Source organism: Microcaecilia unicolor, chromosome 2, assembly GCF_901765095.1.
Source record: "Microcaecilia unicolor chromosome 2, aMicUni1.1, whole genome shotgun sequence".
Lineage (NCBI taxonomy): Eukaryota > Metazoa > Chordata > Amphibia > Gymnophiona > Siphonopidae > Microcaecilia > Microcaecilia unicolor.
This window is the reverse complement of record NC_044032.1, coordinates 312428930-312445588: the sequence shown is the minus strand read 5'-3', so window position 1 is coordinate 312445588 and position 16659 is coordinate 312428930.

The following is a 16659-nucleotide window of genomic DNA, read 5'->3' as shown; positions in this document are numbered from 1 at the left end:
CTTTTGTGTGCAAAGCCCTCTAGACTGTGTCTACTTTTTCATGATCTGAAGTCTAGTTTGGGCAGAGCAGAGGCAGAGTTGTGATGTATTTGCGTACTTTATAAAATATACAGGTACTTGCATAGACCACAAGCAAACATTTACACCTGTTTCAGAGCAGGTGGCAATTTGTGCATGGACTTTTCCCCAGATTCTATATAGCATGCCTAAAGATCTGCACCAAAATCGGCGCTGATTCTATAACAATGCATGCAACTTAATTGGCTTAATAAGATAATGAGCATTGATAACAGCACTTAACAAGCAATAATGAGCACTAATTGGTACTAATTAGAATTTATGCAAACTTTTTTTGTTAGTGTAAATGGACGCATGTTTATTTAGGCACTGAAATATCAACTAAGCGTATTCTATAATTGGCACCTAATTTTAGGCACATGAAAAATTTGCACCTGGCACTTATGCACTTAAAAAACTTGATTGAAAAAATTATACATCAGGGGAGACCGATGATGAAATAAGCGGAAGTGAGAAATGTTTCAATTCACCTTAATACATCCACTTCAGATGGCCCCTGTTAAATACTGGATTTCAGACATTGATTTTGATAAAATGGGGAAATACCTGAAGAAGGAGATGTTGGCGTGGCAAAGCGTAGGAGAAGTGGAAAATCAGTGGTCAAAGCTAAAGGCTGCTATAAATATGGCAACTGATCTCTATGCAAGGAAAGTAAACAAAACAAAACAAGAGAAACAGGAAGCCTATATGGTTCTCCAAATAAGTAGCTGAAAAAATAAGAGTAAAAGAGATTTTGTTCAAGAAATACAAAAGAACACAATGAAAGGATCATGGAAAAGATTATCAGATTAAACTCAAAGAAGCGAAGAGGGAAATATGGCTAGCGAAAGTACAAGCAGAAGAAAAAATGACTACAGATATAAAGAGAGGTGACAAGGAGAAAAGATAGGAATGGAATTGCAAGACTGAAAGATAATGAGAATGTCTATGTGGAGAGTGACGAGGAAAATCCTGGAGAAGGACCACAGTTGGCTGCCAAGGGAATATCTGGGAATGGAGTGGATATTGCACCATTTACAGAAGAAAGAATTTATAAACAGCTTGAGAATCTGAAGGTGAACAAATCAATGGGGCCGGATGGGATACATCCCAGGATACTGAGGGAGCTCAGAGAGGTCCTGGCGGGACCTCTTAAAGATTTATTTAATAGATCTTTAGAGATGGGAGAGGTTCCGCAAGAGTGGAGACAGGGAAGAAGTGGGAAACTACAGACTGATAAGTCTCATATCGGTGGTAGGAAAAATAATGGAGTCAAAGCTGAAAGAAAGGATAGTTAACTTTCTAGAAGCCAACGGGTTACAGGACCCGAGGCAACATGGCTTTACCAAAGGAAAATCCTGCCAAACGAATCTTATTGACTTCTTTGACTGGGTGACTAAAGAGCTGGATGAAGAACATGCGCTAGATGTAATCTATTTGGATTTCAGCAAAGCCTTTGATATGGTCCCCCACAGAAGACACATGAATAAGCTGAAAGGGCTGAACTTAGGACTAAAAGTGGTGAACTGGATAGGAAACTTGTTGACCGACAGGTGGCAGAGGGTGGTGGTAAATGGAATCTGCTCGGAGGAAAGGAAGGTGAGCAGTGGAGTTCCTCACGGATCAGGTCTGGGGCCTATTCTGTTTAATATATTTGTAAGAGATATTGCTGAAGGGTTGGAAGGAAAGGTTTTGTAGATGGCACGAAGATAGCCAATAGAGTGGATACCCTGGAGGGAGTAGAAACAATGAGAAGGGATCTCCAAAAGTTAGAAGAATGGTCGAGGGTCTGACACTTAAAATTTAATGCCAAGAAGTGTAGAGTGATGCACTTGGGGTTCAGAAACCCAAAAGAGAGATACCAAATAGGAGGGGAGAGATTAGTAAGCTTGACTCAGGAGAGAGACCATGGGGTGTTGGTCTCAGAGGATATGAAGGTGAAGAAACAATGTGACAAGGTGATGGCTGTGGCCGGAAGGATGCTAGGCTGCATAGAGAGGGGTATAACCAGCAGAAGAAAGGAGGTGTTGATGCCCCTCTACAAGTCGCTGGTGAGGCCCCACTTGGAGTATTGTGTTTAATTTTGGAGGCCGTATTTTGCTAAAGATGTAAAAAGACTGGAAGCAGTGCAAAGAAAAGCTACAAAAATGGAATGGGATTTGTGTTGCAAGCTGAACAAGGAGAGACTTGCCGACCTGAACATGTATACCTTGTAGGAAAGGAGAAACAGGGGTGACATGATACAGATGTTCAAATATTTGAAAGGTATTAATCCACAAACAAACCTTTTCCAGAGACGGGAAGGTGGTTGAGGTTGAAGGGGGACCGACTCAGGAGTAATGTCAGGAAGGATTTTTTCATGGAAAGGGTGGTAGATACGTGGAATGCCCTCCTGCGGGAGGTGGTGAAGATGAAAATGGTAATGGAATTCAAACATGTGTGCGATAAACACAAAGGAATCCTGTTTAGAAGGAATGGATCTACAGAATCTTAGTGGAGATTAGGTGACCACGCCGGCAGTTGGGAAGCAATACCAGTGCTGGGAAAACTTCTATGGTCTATGTTCTGATCATAACTGAATAGATATGAATGGGCTGGAGTGTTTAAGGAGCTTCGACGTTAGCTTCAGAACTTTTAGTGCAAGAACAGTGCTGGGCAGATTTCTATGGTCTGTGCCCTGAGAATAGCAAGGACAAATCAAACTAGAGTATACATATAAAGTATCACATACCATGTAAAATGAGTTTATCTTGTTGGGCAGACTGGATGGACCATTCAGATCTTTATCTGCTGTTATTATGTTGTAAAGGAGTCACTCCTGGTTGAAGTTTGAATCCAACTATTAACCAATAGAGTTTATATTTCAAATATGACATATGAACAGGGAGTGCCCCTATAAAAAGTATCAGCATTTTTTAGCAGTTAATTCAATGTGGACCAGGGAGTGCTCACACCATGGGTGACCACACAGGAAATTTAGACAGTGTTGTTGGAAGTAAATGTTAATATACTTGATGAGAGATTTTTGAGAAAAGCATTATTTTATAGTGCTTATACATGACTTTTATGTTTTGTTTCAGGTTTTATTTATTTAGATTTTGCTCACACTTTTTTCAGTAGTAGCTCAAGGTGAGTTACATTCAGGTACACTGGATATTTCACTGTCCTAGGAAAGCTCACAATCTAAGTTTGTACCTGAGGTAATGGAGAGTTAAGTGACTTGCCCAAGACCACAAGGAGCAGCAGCAGGATTTAAACTGGCCACCTCTGGATTGCAAGACCGGTGCTCTAACCACTAGGCCACTCCTCCAGATTGGTTACATATCTTCCTGAAGAAGTGTCTTTGGGAAACACAACTGGTGTCAGAGATATGGAGAGATTAAAAGATGAATTATTTTAACCACTTTGGAAGAAACAATGGAGTTTGACCTACCATCATAATATTGTTCATGAAGTTTTCTATGCTAAGTTTGGATGACTCTATCTTACCATACGATAAGTCTTACTTAAGTTTATTTATCATTTGGCTTTGTCTACTTTTGCTTAGGATTTATAAGGTCAGTTTAAAAATTTTTTTGGACATTAGTAATATTGGAACTGAACTTATGATGAGTTGTTTGCTATTGAGGGTACCTGGTTCTGAGCACATATCAATAATTAAAAAAAATTTTTTAAATTATTGTGAGATCCAACCTTTTCATTTTTTATTGTTATAGATTTTAGATCGGTATTTAAGGATTTTTTCCCCAATTTTCATGTATCTTTTTTGAGATACGGTGACCAGAATTGAACAGAATACTCAAGGTGAGGTCACACTATGGAGCAATACAGAGGCATTTTAAAAATATTTTTGATCCTATTTTGCACCCTTCTCCTAATAATTCCTAGCATCCTGTTTGATTTTTTTGGCCACCGCCGCACACTAGGCAGATTTCAGCGTACTGTCTTCAGTGACACCTAGGTCTTTTTCTTGAGTGCTATCTCCTAAAGTGGATCCTAGCATCAGGATTATTCTTCTCAATGTGCATCACTTTGCATTTGTTCACATTAGATTTCATCTGCCATTTAGATGCTCAGTCTTCCAGGGGGTCTTTTACTAAAGGTTAGCTCATGTTATCTGCAGCAGGGCCCAAAGGAATGAAATGGGACCTGCTGCAGATAACTCAAGCTAATCTTTAGCAAAAGACCCCTTAGTTTCCTAAGATCTTCCTGTAATTTTTCATAATCTGCATGCATTTTGACAACTTTGATAGTTTTGTGTCATCTGCAAATGTAGTTGCCTCACTCATCGTTCCAATTTCCAGATCATTTATAAATATGTTAAATAGAACAGGTCCCAGTACAGAATCCTGTGGTACTTCACTATTCATCCTTCTCTCTTGAGAAAAATGGTTGTCTAAAAACCCTTTGTTTTCTGTCCAATAACCAATTCTTAATCCACAGAAATACATTGAGGGGCATAATCGAACGAAAACGTCTATCTCCATGGGCGTTTATCTCCGAGAACGGGTCCGTAAAGGGGCGGACCGAACCGTATTTTCGAAAAAAATAGATGTCCATGTTTTATTCGACAATTTGTGAGCTGGGCGTTTTTGTTTTTCAGCGATAATGGAAAATGAAAGCGCCTAGCTCAAAAACGAATAAATCCAAGGCATTTGTTCGTGGGAGGGGCCAGGATTCGTAGTGCACTGGTCCCCCTCACATTCCAGGACACCAACCGGGCACCCTAGGGGGCACTTGTACAAAAAAAAAAAAAGGTAAAACAGCTCCCAGGTGCATAGCACCCTTCCCTTGGCTGTTGAGCCCCCCAAATCCCCCTCAAAACCCACTGCCCACAAGTCTACACCATTACTATAGCCCTAAGGGGTGAAGGGGGGCACCTACATGTGGGTACAGTGGGTTTGGGGGGGGCGGTTTGGAGGGCTCCCATTTACCAGCACAAGTGTAACAGGTGGGGGGGGGGGATGGGCATGGGTCCACCTGCCTGAAGTCCACTGCACCCCCTAATAACTGCTCCAGTGACCTGCATACTGCTGCCAGGGAGGTAGGTATGACATTTGAGGGTGAAAATAAACAGTTGTGAAACGGCATATTTTGTGGTGGGAGGGAGTTTGTGACCACTGGGGGAGTCAGGGGAGGTCATCCCCGATTCCCTCCAGTGGTCATCTGGTCATTTAGGGCACGTTTTGGGGCCTTATTCATGGAAAAACAGGGTCCAGGAAAAGTGCCCTAAATTCTCGCTAAAAACGCATATTTTTTTTCCATTATCGGCGAAAGGCGCCCATCTCTGATCGGCCGATAACCACGCCCTAGTTCCGCCTTCACCACGCCTTCGACATGCCCCCATCAACTTTGTCCGCATCCGCGACGGAGTGCAGTTGAAAATGTCCAAATTCGGCTTTCGATTATACAGCTTTATTCGCTTTTGTGAGATAAACGTCTATCTCCCGATTTGGGTCACAATATAGGCGTTTTTCTATTTCGATTATAAGCTGGATTGCCTCCTATTCCATGACTCCTTAATTTACTCAGGATTCTCTCATGCGGTACTTTGTCAAAAGCTTTCTGAAAATCTAGATACATATATCAACCAGTTCACCTTTATCAACATGTTTATTCATACATTAAAAAAAATGAAACAAACTGGTGAGGCATGACTTCCCTTGGCTGAACCTATGCTGTCTCTGTCCCATTAAACCATATTCATCTACGTGTTCTGTAATTTTATTCTTTAAATAGTTTCTACTATTTTGTCTGACACTGAAGTCAGGTTTACCTATTTGTAATTTCCCAGATTACCCCTGGAACCCTTTGTAAAAATCGTCATTTATTTATTTATTTGTTACATTTGTATCCCACATTTTCCCACCTATTTGTAGGCTCAATGTGGCTTACATAGTACCGGAGAGGCATTTGCAGACTCCGGTGAGAATAAAAACAAAGTGATGTTATGGTAAGATAAAGTTCATGTGGCATGGCCACATTGGGGAAACGTACATCGGAAGAGTTGAGTATTGTCCATTACGTACTTTAGTTTTGTTATGTTGCAGGGATCAGGTTTTCAGGTAGTATGGATGATTTTAACGACGGGTTATAGATCACTAGTAGTGATCAATAATTTCATGTTTGAGCTCTTTCAATACCCTGGGATGTATACCATCCAGTCCAGGTGATTTATCACTCTTGAACTTGTCAATTTGGCTCAGTACATCTTCCAAGTTCACCAAGATTTCTTTCAGTTCCTCCACATCATCACCCCTGAAAACCATTTCTGGTACAGGTAGATTTTTATATCTTCTTCCATAAAGTCCAAAGCAAAGGGATTCATTCAATCTCTCAGCTATAACATCGTCCTCCCTGAGTGCTCCTTTTGTTCCTTCCTGATCCAACGGTCCCATAGATTCCCTTGCAGGCTTCCTGCTTCTGATATACCTGAAAAAAGTGTTACTATGAGATTTCATCTCCACAGCAAGTTTTTCTTCATATTCTCTGTTAGCTTCCTTTATCAATGCTTTGCATCTGGCTTGACAGTGCTCATGTTGCTTTTTATTTTCTTCATTTGGATGCTTTTTTCATTTTTTGAAGGATGTTCTTTTGGCTCTAATAGCCTCTTTCACTTCACCTTTTAGCCACACTGGCTGTCGTTTGCTCTTTTTTTCCACCTTTGTTAATATAAGGCATACATCTAGTCTGAGCTTCCATGATGATATTTTTAAACAACGTTCTCGCCTGATTTTAAGTCCTAACCTTTGCGGCTGGTCCTTTCAGCTTCTTTTAAACCATTTCCTTCATTTTGTCATAGTCATCCTTTCGAAAATTAAAATCTGCTACAGTAGATTTTCTTAGTGACTTCACTCCAGATATCAGCTCAAATTTGATTATGTTTGATCACTGTTTCCCAGTGGATCCAACACCATTATCTCTTGTACTATGCCCCTTATTCCACTAAGGATTAGATCCAAAATAGCTCCACCTCTCATTGGTTCCTTGACCAGTTGCTCAAAGAAGCAGTCATTAATTATATCTAGAAATTTTACCCCCCCCCCCCCCCCAAGCACTCCATGCTGCAGCATTTAATGGAGGGGTAGCCTAGTGGTTAGTGCAGCAGACTTTAATCCTGGGGAACTGGGTTCAATTCCCACTGCAGCTCCTTGTGACCTTGGGCAAGTCACTTAATCCTCCATTGCCCCAGGTACCAAAAACTTAGATTGTGAGTACTCTAGGGACAGAGAAATACCTCCATAAAATGTGTACAGCACTGTGTATGTCTAGTAGCACTATAGAAATGAGTAGCAGTAGTAATAATATTTATCCACTCAAAAGTAGAATAATTGAAATCGCCTACTATTAAAATGTTGCCCAATTTGCCAGTTTTCCTAATTTCTGTAAGCATATTTTAATCTGTCTCTTTGTTCTGTCCTGGAAGATGGTAATACACCCCTACCAGTATTTGCCTTCCTTTCACACCTGGAATTTCTATTCATAAAGATTTGTTTATTTATGGTTCATTTATATCCCACATTTTCCCACACATGCAGGCACAATGTGGCTTACAGAAAATTAGGAGGAATTACAAATTATGAAGATACAGATAAAGCGAAAAAAAAAAAAAGGTTAACAAGGGGAGCATTGACTAACAGTGGAAAACTAAGCAGGATGGGGAACGTAAAGGGGAATATTAATCAGCAGGGGAACAAGGAGAGTAGGTTGCAACAAAGAAGTAGGTCTTCAGTAATTTCTTGAAGAGGGTGTGGTCCATTTGCATATTGAGGTGCCTCGGCAGAGCATTCTACATTTTTGGGCAGCAATAGCGGAAAGAAGAGGAAAAAAAATCATCTTGTATTTGAAGCCCTTGCAATTTGGAAAGTGGAGTTGAAGATATGACCGGGCAGCAGGCACAGAATTCCTGAGTGGAAGATCAATCAAGTTGAGCATGTAGTCCGGGGCAAGCCCATAGATAATTTTATGGGTTAAAGCACAGATTTTAAAGGTGATAAGTTCCTGTACAGGTAACCAATGAAGGTTTTAGCGCAGAGGCTGAGCATGTGCAAATCGATTCTTACCCCAAATCAGTCTCGCGGCTGTGTTCTGGACTGTCTGGAACTTTTTTAGGAGAGAGACTTTGCAGCCCGCATAAATCCCACTGTAGTAATCAAGATGGGACAGTACTAGCCATTGCACAAGGGTACGAAACAGCTCTCTTGGAAGGAAATGTCTTATGCGCCGGAGCCTCCACATAGCATTAAACATTCTTTTGCAGACCAGTTGCACGTGATTGTCTAACTGTAGGCACACATCCAGATTCACTCTTAAAAGACGCAAACTGTTGGAAATTGAAAGAACATAGCCTTGAACTGGAAGAGTAGTTTCAGTGAGTGGGCTATAGGGGGACGAGAGTATGATACATTGGGGTTTGTCCTTGTTGAGTTTAAACCGAAACACCTGAGCCCAGTGTTCGATTGTGGAGAAGCTAGCTTCAATGAGATCAGCTATTTCGGATACGGTGGTATGAAAGGGGATGTCGATGGTTATGTCGTCGGCATAGATGAACGGATTGAGGTCTAGGTTCGCTAGAGCTGTGGCTAATGGTACCAGCATGATGTTAAATAATGTTGGAGAAAGGGGCGAACCCTGGGGTACCTCGCAAGAGGCAGTCCATGGAGCAGAGATGGTTGAATTCGCGTTGACCCGATAGGATCTGGAGGTTAAGAAGCCCTTGAACCAGTGTAGAACCGACCCTCCTACGCCGAAAGAGTCTAGAAGATGAAGTAGTATGTCATGGTCCACCATATCGAAGGTGCTTGACATGTCAAATTGAAGCAAAAGTACTTTCCGACCAATGGATAGCTCTTGTTTGAAGTTTGATAAGCTGGTGACTAGTACTGTCTCAGTGCTATAATGGGTATGGAAACCTGACTGCGAATGGTGAAGGATGTTAAAATTAGTCAAGAATTCATTCAACTGGACGTTCACCATACTCTCCATTAATTTGATAACCAATGGTATGGAAGCCACTGAGCGATCATTGGAAATAACATTGGATTTAATCTTAAGGTTCTTTGGTATGGGAGTGTGTAGAATATTACCATGCTCTGGCGGGAAAGTCCCAGATCCTAGCATCTAGTTTAGATAGGAAGTCAGATCTTCAACAAAACATTTCGGAGCAACTTTTAAGATGTGGTTTGGACAGACATCCAGTCTGCAGTATTTGCTAGTGAACTTTTTTAGGGCAGCGGATACGTTGTCAAATAATAGATTATTGGAGTTGGTCCATGTGCGATCAGCTGGGCAGAAATCCTCGGATTTTGGCAAGGAGCCTAAGAATGCATCCACATCTGGAATACTACTAACTGATGTTGAATGTAAGGCTAAGATTTTCTCTTTGAAGTAAGTTGCAAGTTGAGTGGCAGATGGAAGTTCACCACTAGAGACTTCTAACCTTCGGGTATCAAGGAAGAAGTTTAGAATTTGATGCACCTTTTTAATGTCAACGTAGTTGACAAATAAGTTCGTTGACTCAATTCCCTCTTTAACATCTAGCGCATTCGATCCACTCTACTATTGCAACATAATTTGTACCCTGATAACACAGTGTCCCATTGATTGTCCTCCTTCCACAGGTCTCTGAAATGCCTATTATATCTACCTCATCATTTAATGCTATATACTCCAATTTTCCTGTCTTATTTTTAAGGCTTGTAGCATTTGTATATAGACACTTCAAATTGTCTTTTTTCCTTGCATCTTTGAAGTTAATGGGGATAATTTGTATCCTTTACTCTCTTGTCCCATTGAATACTCCTGGCCTTCTGTCACCATTATTGAAACCTCTCTATTGGGATTCCCTAAGATCCTGTTTCAATAGTATCCTTCAAGGATACTGCAGACTGAGCCATGCGCTCCTGGGCGACTGTCAGCTTCCCCCCATTTTACTTTAAATTCTGCTCTATCTCCTTTTAAAATGTTAGTGCCAGCAGTCTGGTTCCATCCTGGATAAGGTGGAGTCCATCCTTTCGGAACAGGCTCCCCCTTCCCCAGAATGTTGCCCAGTACCTAACAAGTCTAAATTCCTTATCTCTGCACCATCGTCTCAACCACGCATTGAGACTTTGGAGCTCTGCATCATCATCAGTGAGGGCTCTCTTAAGGAATGATCGGACATTCAAACTTTGCGTTTGCAACAGAGGTTTTCTAGAGTGTTCTAGTGTTTGTGTGTGTATGTTGCACTTCAGATTGTCCTGCCTCATCTTGAGTCCTACCTTGTTTGCCTTGCCTTGAGTTCTGCCTTGTCTATCTTGCCTTGGGTCCTGCCTTGTCTTGAGTCCTGCTTTGTTTGCCTTGTCTTGTGTCCTGTCTTGTCTGACTTTCTAGTCCTGCCCTGTTTGCCTTGCTTTGTGCTCTGCTTTGTCTGCCTTACTTTGAGTCCTGCCCTGTTTGCCTTGCTTTGTGCTCTGCTTTGTCTGCCTTGCCTTGAGTCCTTCTTTGTCTGCCTTGTCTTGAGTCCTGCTTTGTTTGCCTTGCCTTGTGCTCTGCCTTGTGTGCCTTGCCTTGTGCTCTGCCTTGTGTGCCTTGCCTTGTGCTCTGTCTTGTCAAGTTTGTATCTTGTTCCTTCACCTTGTTCCTGCCTAGCTTTGATTGTGCTTCATCCTGCCTAGTCCTGTTCCTGGACGACTTCCCTATGAGGAAAGGCTGAAGCATCTAGGGCTCTTCAGCTTGGAGAAAAGACGGCTGAGGGAAGATATGATAGAGGTCTATAAAATAATGAGTGGAGTGGAATGGGTAACATAGTAGATGACGGCAGAAAAAGACCTGCATGGTCCATCCAGTCTGCCCAAGACAAACTCATATGTGTATACTTTACCTTGAATTTGTACCTGTCCTTTTCAGGGCACAGACCATATAAGTCTGCCCAGCAGTATTTCCCGCCTCCCAACCACCAGTCCCGCCTCCCATTACCGGCTCTGGTACAGACCGTATAAGTCTGCCCTCCCCTATCCTCGCCTCCCAACCACCACCCCCTCTTCCCCCCAACTGCTCCGCCACCCAATTTCAGCTAAGCTTCTGAGGATCCATTCCTTCTGCACAGGATTCCTCTATGCATATCCCACGCATGTTTGAACTCCGTTACCGTTTTCATCTCCACCACCTCCCGCGGGAGGGCATTCCAAGCGTCCACCACCCTCTCCGTGAAAAAATACTTCCTGATATCTTTCCTGAGTCTGCCCCCCTTCAATCTCATTTCATGTCCTCTCGTTCTACTGCCTTCCCATCTCCGGAAAAGATTCGTTTGCGGATTAATACCTTTCAAATATTTGAACGTCTGTATCATATCACCCCTGTTCCTCCTTTCCTCCAGGGTGTACATGTTCAGGTCAGCAAGCCTCTCTTCATACGTCTTGGAACGTAAATCCCATACCATCCTCGTAGCTTTTCTTTGCACCGCTTCCATTTTTTAAACATCCTTCGCAAGATACGGCCTCCAAAACTGAACACAGGTGGGGCCTCACCAACGTCTTATACAGGGGCATTAAAACCTCCTTTCTTCTGCTGGTCACTCCTCTCTCTATACAGCCTAGCAATCTTCTAGCTACTGCCACCGCCTTGTCGCACTGTTTCGTCGCCTTCAGGTCCTCAGATACTATCACCCCAAGATCCCTCTCCCCGTCCGTGCCTATCAGACTCTCCCCGCCTAACACATACGTCTCCCTTGGATTTCTACTCCCTAAGTGCATCACTTTGCATTTCTTCACATTGAATTTTAATTGCCAAACGTTAGACCATTCTTCTAGCTTCTTCAGATCTTTTTTCATGTTTTCCACACCCTCCGGGGTGTCCACTCTGTTGGAAATCTTGGTGTCATCTGCAAAAAGGCAAACTTTACCTTGTAACCCTTCGGCAATGTCACTCACAAATATATTGAACAGAATCGGCCCCAGCACCGATCCCTGAGGCAATCAACTACTCACCTTTCCCTTCTCCGAGCGAACTCCATTCACCACCACCCTCTGGCGTCTGTCCGTCAACCAGTTCGTGAATTGTTTGTTTACTCTTTCTAAAAATACTAGAACTATGGGGCATGCGATGAAGCTACAAAGTAATACATTTAATATGAATTGGAGAAAATTTTTCTTCACTCAACGTGTAATTAAACTCTGGAATTCGTTGCCAGAGAATGTGGTAAAGGTGGTTAGCTTAGCAGGGTTTAAAAAAAAGGTCTGGATGGCTTCCTAAAGGAAAAGTCCATAGACCATTATTAAATTGACTTGGGGAAAATCCACTGCTTATTTCTGGGATAAGCAGCATTAAATGTATTTAAGATTTTCAGGATCTTGCCAGGAATTTGTGACCTGGATTGGCCACTGTTGGAAACAGGATGCTGGGCTTGATGGACCTTTGGTCTGTCCCAGTGTAGCAATACTTATGTTTCAAGCTCCAGTCCAGCTTCTAAGCTCCAGTCTGGCTTCCAGCTGCAGTCCAGCTTTCCAGCTCCTGTCCAGCTTCCAAGCTCCAGTCTAGCTTCCACCTCTAGTCTGGCTTCCAAGCTCCAGTCCAGCGTTCCAGCTCCAGTTCAGTGCTCCATCTCCAGCCCAGCTTTCAATCTCCAGCTCAGCTTCCAAGCTTCAGTTCTAGCCCCGGTGATTTGCCTGCTGCTAGCTGGTCCAAGGGCTCACATTCCTTGAGTTCATGACAATGGACTAACGTGCACCAGTATGCCAGGGTAATAAAGCATTGTATCATTTGAAACAAGCTCTTGGTGTTCTACAGAGCTGCTGCAGATGAAGAAGGAGGTTAGAAAGGTGGAATGGAAGTGTCAAGTTCACTCTAATGAGTCAATGAAAACTCTGCTCCAGGGTAACTGCATGTGTTATAGAGCACTAATAATGAAAACTAAGAGAACTCTATAGGCAACCAGCCTTTTTTTTTTTTTTTTTACAAAAGTTGACAAGGCTGGTTGCCTATCTGGTGTCTGCTGTCCTCTCAGCAGAAGCATTTTCAGAGATTTTTAATTAATTTTTTTTTTTTTTTTAGTAATAGAGTGAATGTAATCTTCTCTAGGGCTGTGGTAGTGGTAGATGCTCCAGAAGTGCAAGTGTCTATTGGAAAATTGGACCTACTACATTGAGATGTGATATTAAATGCCATATATATTCATCTATAAATTGAGGAATTTTGATTTCAAAATCCCATGAATAAACCAGGGTTGTATTATATATAGGTCATTCCCATCATAACACTAGTGCTATTGGTAGCTTCATGTAAGGACAGCAGACAAGCTGACTGTGCTGAAGTTACTTGGTTTTGTACAACCAGTGCTATATATGTCCCTGGTGTGGGAAGCACTCTTAATTCAGGGTGAGCTTGAAGAGTGTCCAAAATAAAGAGATTAGATTTAGAGGGAGCTGTGCACATGATATTGGGGAGTGATAAAATTAAATAGCAGTGATTGTTAAAAATCTGTAAATGTTCTGGCTACTACTACTACTATTTAGCATTTCTATAGTGCTACAAGGCATACGCAGCGCTGCACAAACATAGAAGAAAGACAGTCCCTGCTCAAATAGCTTACAATCTAATAGACAAAAAAAAAAAAATAAAGTAAGCAAATCAAATCAATTAATGTGGACGGGAAGGAAGAGAGGAGAGTAGGTGGAGGCGAGTGGTTACGAGTCAAAAGCAATGTTAAAGAGGTGGGCTTTCAGTCTAGATTTAAAGGTGGCCAAGGATGGGGCAAGACGTAGGGGCTCAAGAAGTTTATTCCAGGCATAGGGTGCAGCGAGACAGAAGGCGCGAAGTCTGGAGTTGGCAGTAGTGGAGAAGGGAACAGATAAGAAGGATTTATCCATGGAGCGGAGTGCACGGGAAGGGGTGTAGGGAAGGACGAGTGTGGAGAGATACTGGGGAGCAGCAGAGTGAGTACATTTATAGGTTAGTAGAAGAAGTTTGAACAGGATGCGAAAATGGATAGGGAGCCAGTGAAGGGTCTTGAGGAGAGGGGTAGTATGAGTAAAGTGACCCTGGCGGAAGACGAGACGGGCAGCAGAGTTTTGAACCGACTGGAGAGGGGAGAGGTGACTAAGTGGGAGGCCAGCAAGAAGCAGATTGCAGTAGTCTAAACGAGAGGTGACAAGGGTGTGGATGAGGGTTTTGGTAGAGTGCTCGGAAAGAAAGGGGCGGATTTTACGGATGTTGTAAAGAAAGAAACGACAGGTCTTGGCAATCTGCTGGATATGAGCAGAGAAGGAGAGCGAAGAGTCAAAGATGACCCCAAGGTTTCGAGCTGAGGAGACAGGGAGAATGAGAGAGCCATCAACAGAAATAGAAAACGGGGGGAGCGGGGAGGTGGGTTTGGGGGGAAAATGAGAAGCTCGGTTTTGGTCATATTTAATTTCAGGTGGCGTTGAGACATCCAGGCAGCAATGTCAGACAAGCACGCTGAAACTTTGGTTTGGATGCAAGGTGAGATATCAGGGGTAGAAAGGTAGATTTGGGAGTCATCAGCATAGAGATGGTAGGAAAAGCCATGGGATGAGATTAATGAACCAAGGGAAGAAGTGTAGATAGAAAAGAGGAGGGGACCAAGAACAGAACCCTGAGGTACGCCGACAGGCAGAGGGATAGAAGTAGAAGAGGATCCACCAGAGTGAACACTAAAGGTGCGGAGGGAGAGGTAGGAAGAGAACCAGGAAAGGGCAGAGCCCTGGAATCCAAGTGAGGACAGGGTATCGAGAAGTATGCTGTGATCGACAGTGTCAAAAGCAGCGGAAAGATCAAGAAGAATGAGGATGGAATATTGACCTCTGGATTTAGCCATTAATAGGTCATTGGAGACTTTAGTAAGCGCAGTTTCGGTTGAGTGGAGAGGGCGAAAACCAGATTGTAGTGGGTCAAGAATAGCATTGAAAGTGGCTCATTGAAAGTGTGTGCTGTGCATGTACACTGAGAGGAGGACATGCTTGCAGGGAGATGTGTATGACAATTTACAACAAGTGAAACCTGGAGTAATCCTCACGCCTAAATTAGGCACAGATCTCCTATATTCTATAGTAATGCGTGCATCTTTAGTGAATGTCCCTGACCTGCCCATGCTCCGCTCATGGCCACACCCCTTTTCACTTGCATTCTAAAAATTTGCACTCGCATTTTTATAGAATAGTACCTAGAAATATGTGTGTGCAAATTTAAATTGTTTCCAATTAGCACCAATAATTGATTGTTAGCATCCAATTGTTGGTACTAATTGGCTTGTTATCCAATTAAATTGCACATGCAAATTTGTTGCATGCCAATATTTGGACATGCAATTTTGAGCACCATTTATATAATATGGAGGATAATTCTCGCATACTGAAATCTGAATATTTACCTGTTTCCTTCTGTTCTGACCCTGTTGAAATCTGTGAATCTGTGAGCTATGGGAAAGGGGATGGTTTTGGAAAAGGCAGGGGAGATGCTGGTGGTGAGGGAGAGAGATGGAGTAATGTGGAACCCAGCCTCAACCTATACAACTTATGCCCTTGACTTAAACACGAGATCGACTTACAGATGAGTACCTATGGTAATGAAGTAATGAGAGCTATAGCCCAAGGCAAAGATATTGGATGTGCTCTTGATCCTCGCCTGCACCCTTCCTGTATACTGCTGTTGAACAAGTGAGCCCAAATATTTCAAGGGCGGTAAACACTTCGTTCAAGCTTTATGTCTGCAGCACTAAAACAGGTTGTGGTATGGCTTGTAATATGATAAGCCATACCACAACCTGTTTTAGTCTTCTGTGGACCCAAGTGATCCAGCAAATTATAGACCTGTATCCCTAATTTGTCTATAGAACCTGAGGCTAATAGATGTGCCTTTCTAGGCAATTGCCTAGTTTATACCTGGAGGTGGTATTTCCCAGTACATAAACTGATTTATATTTTAGATGGGACAGATTGGATTGGTGAACATCAGGAAGCTAGTAAGTAGCTTCTATCACACTTTTTACATCACATCTGTTCAAGAGCTCAGCCAACTCTAATTATGTTGTTCTGAACCAACCATTTACCGATTGTAGAAGTAGGAATTCAGATGTGCATATCAATGCTCCTCAAGTTTCACCAGTATTTTAGAACAGAATTTGCCAATGTAGACCCTGTTCTAAAATACAGGAGAAATTGATGTTTATGTGCCAGGTGCATGCATCTTAAACATCCATTTTAGAAAAATAAATGTATAAAAAATCAGTAGGTTCAAAGCCAGCACATAACCAGTTACCTTTGTGATCTTGGAAACATAACTGATTATTATCCCAATGCTGTCACAGTTACTGGTTTCTTTTGCCAGTCTGGCATTTGGGGAGGTCAAAAATGATTGGGGGATTAAGGGGGCAACCCCTTCCTAATCCCTCCACTGGAGTGCTGCTCAATAGTTTACCAAATCCTAAACATTCATGGTAGCAGATGTAACTCTCAATGTCGATCTTTTAGGGCGTAGACATTTAGGCTCCTTCTGAAATGGGGAATGAATGACTACGAGCTTTCCACACATTTGTCTTATTTAAGACGTGACCAAAATGAGGACTTACATGTTTATGAAAGATAAAGGTTTAAGTACTGATTTATGCAT